Source organism: Oncorhynchus nerka, linkage group LG11 (genome assembly GCF_034236695.1).
Source record: "Oncorhynchus nerka isolate Pitt River linkage group LG11, Oner_Uvic_2.0, whole genome shotgun sequence".
NCBI classification, from domain to species: domain Eukaryota; kingdom Metazoa; phylum Chordata; class Actinopteri; order Salmoniformes; family Salmonidae; genus Oncorhynchus; species Oncorhynchus nerka.
The window spans coordinates 41,603,054-41,620,239 of NC_088406.1; positions in this window are offsets into that span (position 1 = coordinate 41,603,054).

The following is a 17,186-nucleotide window of genomic DNA, read 5'->3' on the forward strand; positions in this document are numbered from 1 at the left end:
ACGGTTTCTGGTTTGGGAATGTTTTTATCGTTGCTATGGGAACGACATCTTGACGCACGTTCTAATGAACTCGCACACCGAATCAGCGTATTCGTCAATATTTCCATCTGACGCTGTCGAAACATGTCCCAGTCCACGTGATGGAAGCAGTCTTGGAGTGTGGAGTCAGCTTGGTCTGACCAGCGTTGGACAGACCTCAGCGTGGGAGCCTCTTGTTTAAGTTTCTGCCTGTAGGCAGGGATCAACAAAATGGAGTCGTGGTCAGCTTTTCCGAAAGGGGGGCGGGGCAGGGCCTTATATGCGTCGCGGAAGTTAGAGTAACAATGATCCAAGGTTTTACCACCCCTGGTTGCGCAATCGATATGCTGATAAAATTTAGGGAGTCTTGTTTTCAGATTAGCTTTGTTAAAATCCCCAGCTACAATGAATGCAGCCTCCGGATAAATGGTTTCCAGTTTGCAAAGAGTTAAATAAAGTTCGTTTAGAGCCATCGATGTGTCTGCTTGGGGGGGGATATATACGGCTGTGATTATAATCGAAGAGAATTCTCATGGAAGATCATGCGGTCTACATTTGATTGTGAGGAATTCTAAATCAGGTGAACAGAAGGATTTGAGTTCCTGTATGTTTCCTTCATCACACCATGTCTCGTTAGTCATGAGGCATACGCCCCCGCCGCTCTTCTTACCAGAAAGATGTTTGTTTCTGTCGGCGCGATGCGTGGAGAAACCCGTTGGCTGCACCGCATCGGATAGCGTCTTCCCAGTAAGCCATGTTTCCGTGAAGCAGAGAACATTGCAGTCTCTGATGTCCCTCTGGAATGCTACCCTTGCTTGGATTTCATCAACCTTGTTGTCAAGAGACTGGACATTGGCAAGAAGAATGCTGGGGAGTGGTGCGCCATCACTTCCCGGTGGAGCTGCTATGTGCCCTCCTGCATCCAGGAAAACAGAGTATGCAGGTAGGCCTGCAGCAGCATGGCTGTGTTGGTAAAGTGTCCAAGAGAGCAGAGGGACCCATATGTGGCTTTCAAGTCCGCATTAAAGACTCTGGGGGGGTCCCTCCTTCAGTCGTGGATTCCGCCCTGGCAGATGCCCAGATCTCCTGCAAGGCCTCGAGGAACTCAGCAGAGATGGGGACAGATGGAGAGTCATCGCTGTCCACCAGTTGATGTTCAGTGCAGTGGCTACCAAGTGAGTAGGCTCCTCATAGCTTCTCGAGCCGCTGGGGGACGATGAAGCCCCTCCTGGCGGCTTCTGATGACCTGTCAGCTTGGTAACCCCGCTCACGGTGGTGAACAATGCCAACATCATCCCCCAGGAACAGCCTATCACTGGCCATCAGGGAACAGCTGTTGTCGCCATCGAAGCTATCAACCTCCTGACGCAGGGCATGCGCCTTCCGTTCAAGGTGGTCCCAGCTTTGCCTGCGGTGGCTCCGGCCACAATTCCTGGGAGGGGTACTGGGCCCAATAGGAGGGACTAACAGCTCGCTGCCGCACCTCTCCTGAGGGAAGGAGCTCGTCCCCAGCCTGAGCCTGGCCAACCCACTCGCACATGGCCTCCAATCATGCCAGGTGCAGGCGTTCTGAGAACCACACAAAACATGCATCCAGTAGGGCGCTCCACCACCCTCTATGTGTGGCTCAAACCCAGGCAGTGCATACACGGGGTATGCGGATCCCCATGGGGATGCCACCATCACACCTGTCACAAAGGGAAGCCATAAACTCAGCCAAGCCAACACTGCCACAGAACAAGGGTCCGACGCCCTGGGAGAGCTATGTCGTGACCCGCTTGGAGGAATAGGAACCCGGTGAGGGATAAATTACCCAGTACCTCTGCAAAAAACGTGGAAGACCCCTGTGGGAAAAACAGGCAGACAAAAAAACAGCAACCAGGTAACGGCTTTGATTTATTTGGTTTTGGTTTTACGCCAACTGCAATATTACCTACTGGTTTAATATCCAAGCAGAACAAACAGCACCATATAGAGTACCGCCTGTTAACGAACCCCAAAGTTAATGTCTCAACGTAGTTTTCCACGATACTCACACTCTGCTGGGGAAAGAACAATAAAAACACTGCAAGATAATTAACAGAGAGGCGCGGGGAGCGGCATGTTACGCAATTCACAACACACACATAGATCGAGCCAGTCGACAAGTTGTGTAAGGTAAATGACGGTTTGTGGTAGCAAAAGCCACCAATAAATTAATGCACACGGAGTCGTAGTGTACCGCTAACGAAACACAAGCACGACAAACCACGAGCGGAAGATACAGATCAACCGTGTGCAGCGAGTGAAGCACTCACAAGGAGGGGCTGGTCCGGGCTGCAAACTGCCAGTGAGTATACTTCCAAGCAAGATATTACACTTACCAGTGACTTACCAAGCTCACTTCAGAAAGTTTATACCTCAAACCATACGGACGTCCGCCGAGAAAATGAAAGAACGTGTCGCGGCAGTGGGGTCTATATATAGGGGCGGACCCCAGCCGTGACACAGGTGTACACGGGAGTAAATCTGTAAATCCTCACCTCGGATGTATCCCTCCGCCGCAGAGTGTTACCAATATATTGGAGTGATCCAATTTAGTGAAACATAACACTCTTAGAAACACAAAATGGCTTGACAAATACGATGATTAAAGGAGCAATCTGCAATTGATACATCAATTGTTTCACTTTTAAATGAATGACATGCACCCATTGATTCTTGAAGAATAACTTGCCTCATGAGCTTAGATCAGCTGTTGTACCTATCAAAACCCAAAATATAAACTTGTTTAACTCCAATGTTTGTGAACAAAGTAAATGTAAACAATGTAGCCTCAAAACATGGTTAACACTATAATTTTGATATATATCAGTCCTTACATCCATAGCTCTGTTAACTCATTTGAGAGCGGTTACATTTCTCCAGCCCCACCAAAACGGGGCGGAGTGACGCTTTATTATTTAAACAATACACTTAGGCTATAGATTGTAGATATGGCAATGTTCAACACAGACAAAAAGTCCATTATCGTAATTCCATTTGCCATAAATGGGTCAAATAATATTATACTGTCATATTAATACTCATGCCAATTTGCTCACCTTAAAGGGCAATCAGTTGAAACCATAACTACCCTATTAAAAACACAGGATAATGAATTTTGATTGGCCAGGCTGACATTAGCCCAGTGCCCAAATCCCTAGCTCCATCTTAAATAATAATACCAATGGGAACGGCTGTCTAAATGCTGAGCTGGCACATGGGCATAGGCCCCGCCTGTTGCTGCACGGTGTTCCAAAACCAATCACTCTCTAATAGAACAGCTGATTCCGAGACCATAGTATAGTTGTAAATGGGTATAGATGTTGTAAGTAGCCTCTTCATTTCCTATTCCGTCCACCAATGATAACACAGCAATGTCATCCTGATATAGGAAAAGTCCATGATATGACTTTTGAATCAATATCCTCTGCTTAGATTGGAAAGCGATTGGGAGGAAGCATATGCTTCCTAAAGCTATGGCAGCTACAGTATGTGATGTTTATGGTGAAGTAGCTTGCGAGAGCCTTGTAGCATTAGGTCAACTGACTTGGTGGAGAAGTTAGAGCATCACCTCATCAGATTGGTCAGCCAAATGATCCAGAGCGTCTTGGGCAGCCAAATGATCCAGAGCGTCTTGGGCAGCCAAATGATCCAGAGCGTCTTGGGCAGCCAAATGATCCAGAACGTCTTGGTCAGCCAAATGATCCAGAGCGTCTTGGGCAGCCAAATGATCCAGAGCGTCTTGGTCAGCCAAATGATCCAGAGCGTCTTGGGCAGCCAAATGATCCAGAGCGTCTTGGGCAACCAAATGATCCAGAGCGTCTTGGTCCTGTATAGTCACGATTCAACTGCCAAGGAAAAACACTGCAAATATGGCCTGGAAGACACAACAGAGTTACATGGAGTAAATCAGCACACAATGGAGTCCAAATACTTGACAGATGCAAGCAAAAATGCTGGACACATGCTGGAAATACAGGATCCAAGCGTTTTTATTTTTGAAGAGTGTTTATTAGCTCCCCAAGCTAATATCTAGGCTTTTGCTTCGAACCCAAATATTGAATGACTACAAAAAAAGCTTTTGCCATATTTTCTGATGAATATGGACGATTGTTAATGGTTATTTTAAGGTCTTATTCTATGGGACTGACAAGAAAAACAGCATCTGTAACCTTTCAAATAACTGTCTAACCAGTCTGTTTCCCTGTCATTCATTAAGTGTAACAAGAATTGAACTCTTTCTCTAAACTTTTACGTCATTCCCTGCATTACTGACCCCATCATGAACAACAGCAGGATTAGCTGTGTCACTCCCTGATCTGTTTCACCTGTCCTTGTGAATGTCTCCACCCCCATCCAGGTGTCACCCATCTTCCCTATTACCCTCAATGTATTTATAGATGTGTTATCTGTTTGTCTGTTGCCAATTCGTCTTGTCTTGCCAAGTCAACCAGCGTTTTTCAAAGCTCCTGTTTTTCCTAGTCTCTCTTTTCTAGTCCTCCCGGTTCTGACCTTTGCCTGCCCTGACACTGAGTCCACCTGCCTGACCATTCTTCCTGCCCCTGCCCCTGACCTAAAGCCTGCCTGCCACCCTGTACCGTTTGGACTCTGACCTGTTATGAACTCTTGCCTGTCCTTGACCTGCCTCTTGCCTGCCCCTCGTTGTTCAATAGATATTAGAGACTCGAACCATCTGCCTCCTGTGTCTGCATCTGGGTCTCACCTTGTGTCGTTATAGTACGAACTGGCCATGACTGACCCAGCAGACTCAGACCAGCTCAGTCACCATTAAAAAACACGAGGAGCTACTTCAGAACCTTATGGAAGGGTTCCAATCTCTGGCAGAATGCCACGACCAGGGGTTCAAGGCGTTAATGGAGCAGTTCTGTGAATTGTCTCTCAGGCAGCATGCCACATCTGATACCTCCCAGTTGCTCAGTAACGCCCCTACCAGTGGTGGGTTTGTTCAGCCTACCCCGACTCCCGGAGAACCCCGCTTACCTCATCCAGAGCGATATGCTGAGGATTTTGGAAAATGCCGGGAGTTTCTTTCCCAGTGCTCCTGTATTTTTGTCCCCTACGGATCTGTCGAGGTTAGCGTATCTTATTACGCTAATTTCCGGAAGGTCACTCTCCTGGGCTACGGTCGTTCGGGAGCAACAATCCGCCGTTTGCTATTGTCTGAAAGATTTCATGGTGGAGGTGAGGAAGGTGCTCGGCAGAGAGGCGGCCCGAAAACTACTGAAATTACATCAGAACTCCCGTAGTGTGGTAGATTTTCACACATTAGCCACTGAGAGTGGCTGGAATCCGGAAGTCCTGTTCGATACTTTCCTTCACAGACTATTGGAGGAGATAAAGACAAGCTAGCAGCTCGGGAGTTACCTTTGGACCTCGATTCCCTCATCACCCTTACCATTAGGATTGATGGGTGTCTACGGTAATGCAGGAGTGAGAGGTCTTGGTCACGCTCGTTCATCTGCTGCTGCTTGCTCACCTCCGAAGGAATCCGGAAGTCCCCGAAAGCTGCATTTCTGACAAGATCCGAAGCCACCCAAGTTCCCTCGAGAATCATTGGCGATGGGTGAGTTGGACACACTGGAGCCTATGCAACTGGGCAGAACTAGATTATTGCCTAGGGAACATTCACGTAGGCTGAGCTCCAACTGGGAATTCTCTAATTACCATTACCTGTGCTCCTTTTTTTGTGATCCTGCTGTGGAGAGACCAGTCTAAGTCTCTCCGGGTGTTCATTGACTCTGGGGCAGATGCGAGTTTTATGGATGCTACCCTTGTATCGGAACTAGGTATCCCCACTCAACTCCTCTCCATTCCTAAGGACGCTAGGGCAATGATCGGCCGCTCCATTGAACGAGTTATGCACAGTTCCCATTAATCTGAGGTTATTTGGCAATCATAGTGAGTCTACACAGCTTCTCATTGAATCCCCTCCCGTCCCTGTAGTGTTGGGATTATTTTGTCTCCTAAAACACAATCCCGTTATTGACTGGACCCCGGGTTCAACCCTGGGTTGGAGCCCGTTCTGTCACTCCCACTGCCTTAAAGCAGCACGGCCGCCCCCGAGACATCCTCCTCTGGGTATAAGTAAAGCATCGGATTTCTCTACTGTTCCTGCAGAGTACCATGATCTCCTGGAGGTATTCAATAATGCTCTTGCTACCTCTCTTCCTCCGCATCGTCCCTACGATTGTGCCATTGACCTCCTCCCGGACACCACACCGCCTCGAGCTCGGCTATATTCCCTATCCGGCCAAGGCCATGGAGGAATACATTGAGGACTCTCTGGCTGCTGGGAGCATTCACCCTTCTGCATCCCCTGCTGGAGCATGTTTTTCTTTGTGGAAAAGTAGGACAAGGCCCTGCGTCCATGCATCGACTACCGGGGCCTCAATGACATCACGATTAAGAATCATTACCCCCTGCCATTCCTCTCCTCTGCTTTCGAACCTCTCCAGGGGGCTACCATCTTTTCTAAGTTGGACCTTCGGAATGCCTACCATCTTGTTTGGATACGCGAGGGGGGCGAGTGGAAGAAGTCTTTCAACACAGCCAGTGGACACTATGAGTATCTGGTCATACCATTTGGGCTCACCAACACTCCCGCTGTTTTCCAGGCCCTGGTCAACGATGTGCTCCGTGACATGCTGAATCGTTTTGTGTTTGTCTACCTCGATGACATCCTTCTCCCGGGCTGCCCAAGAACACGTCCTTCAGCGCCTCCTGGAGAACCAGTTGTTTGTGAAGGTGAAGAAGTGCGGGTTTCACCACTCTACTATCTCCTTTCTGGGATACGTCATCACTGAAGGAAATGTCCAGATGGATCTTGAAAATGAGAGTGGCGGTGGATTGGCCCCAACCCACATCCAGAGCGCAAGTGCAACATTTCCTGGGGTTTTCTCATTTCTACCGCCGCTTCATCCAGGCCTACAGCACCCAGGCGGCTCCCCTCTCTGCACTCACTTCTCCCAAGGTACCGTTCACATGGTCCCCAGCTGTTTACAGGGCTTTGTGGATCTGAAGCATTGGTTCACTACTGCCCCAATCCTCGTCCATCCGGACCCGTCCCGTCAGTTTGTGGTTGAGGTCAATGCTTCTGAATTTGGAGTGGGGGCCATCCTGTCCCAGCAATCTTCCCATGACCAAAAGCTCCATTCCTGTGCCTTCCTGTCCCATCGTCTCAACTCCTCTGAGAGAAACTACGACGTAGGTATCCGGGAACTTCTGGCGGTCAAGATGGTGCTGGAGGAGTGGAGGCACTGGCTGTAAGGAGCAGAACATACATTTTTGGTTTGGACAGACCATAAGAATTTGGAATAGCTCCACACTGCCAAGCACCTTAACTCTAGGCAGGCCCGTTGGACTCTGTTATTCACCAGGTTCAACTTCACCATCTCCTACTGCCCAGGGTCTAAGAATGTGAAGCCAGACGCTCTCTCTCGCCTATACATTTCCAATGCTACACACCCTCTGACTCTGAGACCATCCTCCCTACCTCATGCCTTGCGGCTTCAGTTGTTTGGGGTGTTGAGACCCTGGTCTGAAAGGCACAATGGTTCCAACCGGATGCTGGAGGAGGCCCAGCTAACCGGATGTTTGTACCTGATTCGGCCCAGGTCCAGGTCCTCGATTGGGCTCATTCCTCCAGGCTTACATGTCATCCTGGCTCCCGTCGAACCCTGGCCTTCCTCCGACAACGCCTGTGGTGGCCCACTATGGTTCCTGACGGCTCTGCCTTCGTCACCGCATGCACGGTATGTGCCCAGAATAAAACTCTGCGGCAAGCTCCGTGAGGCATTCTTCAGCCACTGCCCGTTCCTCATTGCCCTTGGTCCCATATATCCCTGGATTTTGTCACTGGGCTTCCTCCGTCTGATGGCAACAGCATCATCCTGACAGTAGTGGCTCGGGCGGCTCTTCTCAAGACCAACTCCAGGTATCGTCGACAAGTGGACCGCCGCCGGACTCCGGCTCCCCACTATCGTCTTGGGCAGAGGGTATGGCTATCAACACAGGACCTGCCCCTCCAGATGGAGTTCCGCAAACTTTCATTGGTCCCTTCCCCATCTCTAGAGTCCTTAGTCCCACTGCTGTTCGTATTCTGTTACCCCGTACCCTCCGCATACACCCTTCTTTTCATGTGTCCAGGATTAAGCCCTTGTCTCACAGCCCTTTGTCTTCCATTTCCAGGCCCTCCCCATGTCATCGATGGCCATCCGGTGTACACGGTGAAACGCCTCCTGAGTGTTCGACCACGGGGCAGGTGTTTCCAGTACCTGGTTGCCTGGGAGGGTTATGGCCAAGAGGAGAGGTGCTGGGTCCCCGCTAAGGACATCCTGGACCTGGCTCTCATCGCCGACTTCCATTGCGGTAAACCAGGTATGCGCACAGGTAGGACGCTAGTTGACGCCCCTAGAGGGGGCATACTGTCACTCCCTCATCTGTTTCACCTGTCCTTGTGATTGTCTCCACCCCCCTCCACGTATCACCCATCTTCCCTATTACCCTCAGTGTATTTATACCTGTGTTCTCTGTTTGTCTGTTGCCAGTTCATCTTGCCAAGTCAACCAGCGTTTTTCAAAGCTCTTATTTTTCCTAGTCTCTCTTTTCTAGTCCTCCCGGTTCTGACCTTTTGCCTGCCCCTGACCTCAAACCTGCCTACCGCCCTGTACCGTTTGGACTCTGACCTGGTTATGAACTTTTGTCTGTCCTCAACCTGCCTCTTGCCTCCCCTCGTTGTTCAATAAATATCAGAGACTCGAACCATCTGCAGCTGGGTCTCGCCTCGTGTCGTTATAAGCTGTTTACACAGTGAATGGATCAGCTGCACTGTTTACGAGACTAGAGCTGTCACCATTAACAATCTCTCAAGCACACATACTTCATCTACTGTACAATAAACTGTACATGATTAACTGTGCAATAAACTGTACATCAACAGCTTTTCAGCTCTCCTCCAACTCAAACAAGCACCTCAAATCAAACCATAGATGATGTTGATACATTTTGTTATTGTTTTCTTTTTTGCTCCTTTTCACTCACACGTCTCAAAATGTGCCGAAGCGTTCACATGACTGCCATTGTTGATGTGTCTAATGCGTCTGTGAACGGATCGGTTCACTTTCCCACCGAAAACTGTCTCTCTGTGCCTGATTGCCTCACTGGCCAACAATGTGATATGCAGAGCTGTGATGGAGCTGCATCTGTTTAAGCCACTCAGGATTAGTAGGAGGGAGAGAGGGAGAGATCAAATTGTATTTATCACATGCGCCAGATACAACAGGTGTAGACTTTATCGTGAAACGCTTGCTTAAGAGACCTTCCCAACAATGCAGAGTAAAAAAAAAGATTGTTAAAAAAAAACGAATCGCTTACACACTAAAAGTGGTACTTGAGGCACACTCAGTGAAAACATTAACTCATGTACCTGATCTTCAGACCAAAACTGCAAGCACATTATCTGCTTTACACTCAGTTTGCAATTGTAAAACACACTTTTTGCAAAACACTAAACAGTTCTCTACATTAGACACGTCATTCAAAACTAACAGGTCTTGTGTTTCGTTTGGAAAACACTGTCATTCAAAATGCCACACTCATTTACCGATTACCTACACCCAGTGTTCACGTGTGAAAACACATATAGCTAATTTCTTGACTTAGGAAATCAGAGCTTAAGCACTATAAATAGGCTTCAGGTTGGCTTTTTTGGTTTGGACAACAATGGAGGCCAATTTTGGAGAGAGAGTCAGAGGAAGAGGAGTGAGAGTAAGAGGGGGGACGAGGAGGAGGCCTGTGGTGACAGACGAGGGGGCGTGACAGGGCTGGACACGCCACTCCAGATGCTACTTCCCCCGCTGTTTAGCCAGAGAAAACATCGCTTGTGATGTTGATGAGCTGCTATGGCCAGACCCAAACAGGAGACAGGATGCACTCTAATAGTTTTTTTCTTTACAGTAACAAGCCTATTTGTTTATCTTCTACTGTATTTGTTTTGTCTGTTACTGTTCATCCCGAAATCTGGATGAAAATACAATGTTTTGAGAAAGAAAAACATTTAATTTTTCCCCCCTTGCATTTCTGTTTATAGTGTAAACATGCATACATACTGTATATATTTGTGCACATACATGCACGTGTGAGTGTTATGACAAACTGCCATGGACTCCACTGCACACTGAACATGCAAAAGACACAAGATAGTAGTGTTTTACATCCATGTGTAGTTGGCGTGTATAAGAGCTTATCATTCGAGATGTGTGACGTTTTGCATGTTGTGTGTGTGTTTTGGGTTTTGTGTGTAGAGTCAAGCGAAAAGGAGCCATAGTTTCAGAAATCTTGTGTAAGCCTTTGTTAAAAACTGTAATAATAAAATTGTAGCACAAGAGGAATAAAATACACAAGAATGGAGCTATATACAGGAAGTACCAGTACCAGATCTATGTGGAGCTATATACAGGGAGTACCAGTATCAGATCAATGTGGAGCTATATACAGGGAGTACCAGTACCTGTGTGTGTGTGTGTGTGTGTGTGTGTGTGTGTGTGTGTGTGTGTGTGTGTGTGTGTGTGTGTGTGTGTGTGTGTGTGTGTGTGTGTGTGTGCATATGTAGTGTATGTGAAAGTGTGTAGTGTGAGTGCATATATAGTGTGTATACTGTATATAGTCGTGTGAGTTAGCATAGAGTCAGTGCAAGATAGGGTCAATGCAAATAGTCTGGGTGACCATTTAATTACCTATTTAGCCATATTATGGCTATTTAGCAGTCTTAGATTTGGGGTTAGAAGCTGTCATGGAGCCAGTTGGTCCAAGAGCCGAGCAGATAACCCTAGCAGATTGACTTGGGTGGCTGGAGTCTTTAACAATTTTCTGGGCCTTCCATTCACACTGCCTGATATAGAGGTCCTGGATGGCAGGGAGCTCTGCCCCAGTGATGTACTGGGCTGTCCACACCACCCTCTGTAAGGCTTTGCGGTCAAGGGCAATGCATTTGCCATACCAAGCGGTGATGCAGCCAGTCAAGATGTTCTCGATGGTGCAGCTGTAGAACCTTTTGAGGATCAGAGGGCCCATGACAAGTATTTTCAGCCTCCTGAGGGGGAAAAGTCAGTGTCATGCCCTTTCCACGACTGTTCAGGTGGACAGCAAGGAACTTCATGCTCTTGACCCGCTCCTCTACAACCCTGTCGATGTCGGTGTGGGTGTGCTTTCCCCTCTTTCTCATATAGTCCACGATCATCTCCTTTGTCTTGCTGACGTTGAAGGAGAGGTTGTTGTCCTGGCACCATACAGTCTCTGACCTCCTCCCTGTAGGCTGTCTCATCTTCGCCGGTAATCAGGCCTACCACCGTCGTCTCATCAGCAAACTTGATGATGGTGTTGGAGTCATGCGTGGTCATGCAGTCATGGGTGAACAGGGATTACAGGAGGGGACTAAGCATTTACCCATGAGGGGCCCCCGTCTTGAGGGTCAGCGTGACGGAGGTGTTGTTGCCTACCCTCACCACCTGAAATCCAGTTCCAGAGGGAGGTGTTCAGTCCCAGGGTCCGGAGCTTGGTGATGAGCTTGTCAGGGACAATGGTGTTGAACGCTGAGCTGCAGTCAATCAACAGCATTCTCACATAGTAATTTCCCCTCTTGTCCAGGTGGGAGTGGGCAGTGTGAAGTGCAATTGAGATTGCATCATCTGTGGATCTGTATGCAAATTGAAGTGGGTGCAGGGTGTCAGGGATGATGGTGTTGGTGTATCTCACGACCAGCCTCTCAAAGCACTTCATAATTACAGATGTGAGTGCTACAGGGCGATACTCATTTAGGAAGTTTCCCTTGGAGTTATCAGGAACAGGGACAATGGTGGTCACCTTGAAACATGTTGGGATTATAGACTGCAACAAGGAGAGATTGAAAATGTCAATGAAGACACTTGCCAGCTGGTCTGCGCATGCTCTGAGAACGTGACCTGGAATTCTCTCTTCTGGTATTCCGAGAGAGAGGAGGGAGAAGCGAGGAAGAGGACACACATCAACACTCACAGTAGATGGAAAGACTCCCATCTGGACAGACAGCAGGACAAGAAACACAGACATGAGACATCCATCAGAGGAGGGAGACAACTATGCTCTATGACATCAGAGGGCTACTATGGCTTGTTGACCAAACTTCCCCCTGTAGGTGTGCCAAAGAAGATGAGAAATTCTTCAGTAATCACTGAAACATCTGCCCCTCCTCTTATATTCCCCCATAGAGAATATAACTGGCTTTTGACTGCTGAAACATGCTGGACAAGTCAAGCTAGTATTATTGATGTATGGTCCAACTTCCAAGCTGTCAACATTGTGTTTATTCCTGACGTCTTGCACTTCTGAGATTTTAACGATTATCTACGATCATGATTACAGTACAACTCCAAGTCTCATCTGATTACAAGTATATTGAGTGTAATAACACTGGCAAGGTATACAGAGTTCGTAACGGCTTTGCTCATGTTGTCTGCGGTACTACTTTGGGTAACTGCCACCAAAGTATTTCTCCAGAGAATAAAAGAGGGAAAGAAGCAAATTAGGTTTCTGTTGAGGCTTTGTTTTCAGTTAATGGATGGGAAACAATCCAGGGGGAAGAGAAAAACTAAATAGTTTCTTTTGCATAATCACATACTTGGAAACTATTATGGGGATAATCAGGTTGATTTAAACTGAAATATGAATCCCTCCACATTATGGATCCAGAGATGTATAACAGATATTATGTTAGACAACTGCCTTCATTCAACCTGAGTTCCAAACTGTGGGGGAAAGAGAATGGAGTACTGCCTAGAATGGGTGGTCTGTTGATAAAAATAGAATGACCATAAGTCCTCTTGGAAAATTACCACAGTCTGAGGGGCTTTGTTCTGTCTAGTAATTGTTTTCTAAGGGTCTGTTACTCAACTGTCTCGACCCATGATCTATATAAACCCTGGATTGTTGATCCTATGTATTGGCCATTGAGAGGCTTTGAAGCCACCGGTCGGCCATATTGGCACTCCCCAGTAGGAGCAGTCCTCTATAAGAATGAATGGAATTCTACAGTATTTCAATTAAATGTTTCAAGTACAAAATTACATGTATTTAAGTAATATTTTGTTGTAGTGGGGATAGTAACATTATACTTTTGAATTTGATTTAAATTGTACTTTTCCTGACCTGTCTGTTAGAGAAGGATGATTGACAAAGACAGCCACTGCAGCTGAAAGACAAGAGAGTGCCATTAATCGGGAATTCAACAAACACATAGCAGACTCCTAAGAAGCAGCAACACCACTCTTGCAGATGGTCTTGTCAGTGGTGAGACTATAGCCATACAGTGATGTACCCTTTGGAAGTGGGTATCATTTTGCCTGGTCCCAGATTTGTTTCTGCTGTCTTTCCAACTCCTGGTGTGATCAATGTACATAGGAGTTGGCAAGACAACACAAACAGATCTGGGACCAGGTTGGGTATCGTTGCATTTGGGGTAAATAATGAATGATGGTTTGGGTGAATGGTTAAGGGTTAATATGGGAAGTAGAGTGGATTTCAATGCAGCAGGTCAGGTTTGATTAGACCACCCTTCACCAGAGGAAAGGCAGATGCAATAAAGTGTCTCGCTACAGCTTTTGAACTGCCAAAACCAAATCCTATTTTATTAAATCAATTCATCACTGCTGACAAAAAGTGGAAGCATGCAATTTGATTCACTCCATCTGAGGGGGAAGATTTCTACCTTCTACTAAGTTAAATTGATTAACTTCTAAATAAAAGTATTTTTCCCCCTTGTCATGCAACTCACAACAAAGTATAAATTGTACAAAATGCCACTGACTTATAAAGAAAGCACATCTTGCTATTGTTCTATAACAACTCTGGACACAGAGCAAAGAAACAAAGGATTTAGCGTTAGCTTGAGGATATGCCAATGGGAGTTCACTTGGCAATAAACTCATGACAGCACTGTGCAGTATTTGCTGTTGTCTTCCGTTGACAGATAACAAGTAATGCTCTGCTCAATCTTCTTTTAAATGGCCGTATGTAAATATTTGCTGCAGATCAAGCTGCAGCCTGACAGGGTCAAACAAGGTTCAGGCTTTGATCATCGACCAATCATAAGCACCGTATAATCAGCTGCCATCTAAGAAGTCTATCTGACAGCCATCAGGTCTTCCTATAAAAGAGCCATTTTAATAGGAACAAATTATATCCAAATAAGTCCCCTTTTCTTTCCTTCGGGTTGGCTCTGGGGTCACAGTCATTTAGGGTCACGGTAATGGCACCACTCATACATGAGTTAACCCCTGCTTTGCCTTCTGTAATGGCTGTTGGAAGGAGAAGGAGAGAACCAAGGTGCAGCGTGGTACGTGTTCATGATCTTTTAATTACACTGAACACTAGAACAAAAAGAACAAAACGGAACAAACGAAACAGTCCTGTCTGAGACAGAGACAGAAAACACCTACCCACAACTCCAGGGCGAAAACAGGCTGCCTAAGTATGGTTCTCAATCAGAGACAACGATTGACAGCTGCCTCTGATTGGGAACCATACCAGGCCAAACACATAGAAATACAACATAGAACAAAACATAGAATGCCCACCCCTTTCTCACTCCCTGACCAACCTAAAATAGAGACATAAAAAAAGGAACTAAGGTCAGGATGTGACACCTTCTCCTATTACCCCTGCTCTGATACCTTGACTTGGGGAGGAGCTGCACGATGGAGCAGAGGTAACTCAATTTTGTGAAATGAATGTCAATTCTGAATCATTAATGTCTGTTTTTTTATCCTTCAGGTCCCTTACGAGCAATAAAGAGATGGAACAGAGATTAAATTAACGAGTCTTCTCTAAGACAAATTAACTTGAATTGAGATGACCATTTGAGGAGTATGATGAACAGAGATTTGATCCTTTTCCGCCCAAGATTCCAATCATGTCTGATGCTTTTCTCTTTAACTGACTAAAGAGCAACAGCTGAAACATCATGAGGAGCTACAGTATATTAACATGGTATCATAAATCAACAACTCACGGGCACAATAGTATAGACAGGTACAACTGGATAATACCCTCAATGGAAGTTGTCACACAAATGTGCAAACATCAGGCTATATTATGTCACTTCCAGCTGTATTCAATCTGACCTATAAAATTGTAACACATGGAAAGTTCTGTTGTATTGCATCTCTAGCTAGCAATAGTGAACACTAAACTTGTAAGTTAGAGGACACATTCTTCCAACACAGGCAACTACCTCCAAAAACAGACCCACAGATACCTGCACGAGCACAGTCACAGAATTCTGACACTGTATTCTTCCACTGTGTTGTACTGTGCTGCGCATAAAGTTAACATTGATTGTGAGTTTCTGGAATGTCTTGACTATTGTATACTGTATGTATTATCATTTTGATTGGCAGCCATGTTAGATTTCAAATGTCCTTGAGCAAACAACCCACAGGGCACACACTGGTTGAATCAACGTTGTTTCCACGTCATTTCAATTAAATGACTTTGAACCCATGTGGAATAGACGTTGAATTGACGTCTGTGCCCAGTGGGAAGCAACTTTACCAGAGGAAACTGTTGATTTAATGTGAAAGAAAACAAACTTGAGTACAGCTGCACACTGGGCTAAAAAGAATCCCACGTGTAAAGTGCAACCACAAATACAAAGATGGATGAAATGAGTCAGATACTTAGGTTATTCAGGAGAGCAGTAGGTTTTTGTTACAGCATGGTATGACTAATGAGCTGTATGATCATTAGCACCAAGATCTGTGATTTGTTTGGGGCTTTTGCATTCTGTGCACCTGTTAGATTTGGCAGCAATGGTGATAGATTCCATACCAGCCCGCCACTGTTGATTATAACATAACAATGTTCAGACTAACCTAAGGACAGAAACTAAATTACCATCTAATGATCTGTTATGAAGGGATATTGAAATTGCTGAGGGCATTTTCAATACCACAGTCATCGGAGCTCTCATTTTGTTGGCGCAATCAAAACAAACATAGTCCATTCGAAAAGACAGGTGCCGTCAATTATAGGAAAAAAAGAGACACGATTTTGGTTACAGCTGTGAATGAGAGCATTTTCTCAGTCTATGACTTCCAGCCGCATTGCGACACTGTCAAACTGATATTTACATCTGAATCCTCTGAACGAAACGACTGTATTCCTCGCATCGTGTGGTCAGCCCTTTCTCATCATCAAACAAAGTACAACATACAGAGTACAGTGGTGCTTATCTGACTGCACATGCAGAAACTAGAAACGACTAAATGAGTTGTACTACTACAGGTAGCCTAGTGGTTAGAGCGTTGGGCCAGTAACCGAAAGGTTGCTGGATCAAATCGCTGAGCTGACAAGGTAAACATCTGTTGTTCTGAGCCAGGAAGTTAACCCCCGGGTGCTGTGGATGTCGATTATGGCAGCCCCCCGCACCTCTCTGAGTCAGAGGGGCTGGGTTAATGTGGAAGAAACATTTCAGTTGTACAACTGTCATGTACTACTACAAAAGTATTTGTAGGCCCAGGGAGGGGAATCGATTAAGAGTATATAAAAACGTTCTAAAAGGAGGTGACTAATAGAAGAGATAAGAAGTTACAGTAACAGGTGGATCCCAATGTTTTATGATAATGCCTCCCTGTGGTTGATACATCAATCCTGTGGATTTGCACTAAAACTCAACTATTTGGCTAAAGCTCCACCTAGGGGCAAATGTGCTCACTTACAACCAAGAAAAATGATATGAACATAAAGATGGGCATAAGTCATTTATTTTTATGTAAAAAGTTTAAGTTGTTGCTTAAACTCGTGTGATACCAGGGGAGAACTGGTGTTTCATGAATTACCCAGATAACTATCAATCCAGTAGAGTACAGAGAATGACCCTTCTGTATTTTCTAGTTGCAATGGAAATGATTTGCACAGTTTAACCTGAATATCTACACTGACATTGGAAAAGATACACTGGATACTATTTGTGTAGCTGCTACGGATATAGAGCAGGGAGTTTGTCCTTGAGAAGCCAGCGACATACTGTACCAAGACCATATGACAGGAACATGATAAGCACCAGAGGGCAATGTTGTACAGCAAAGTGACCC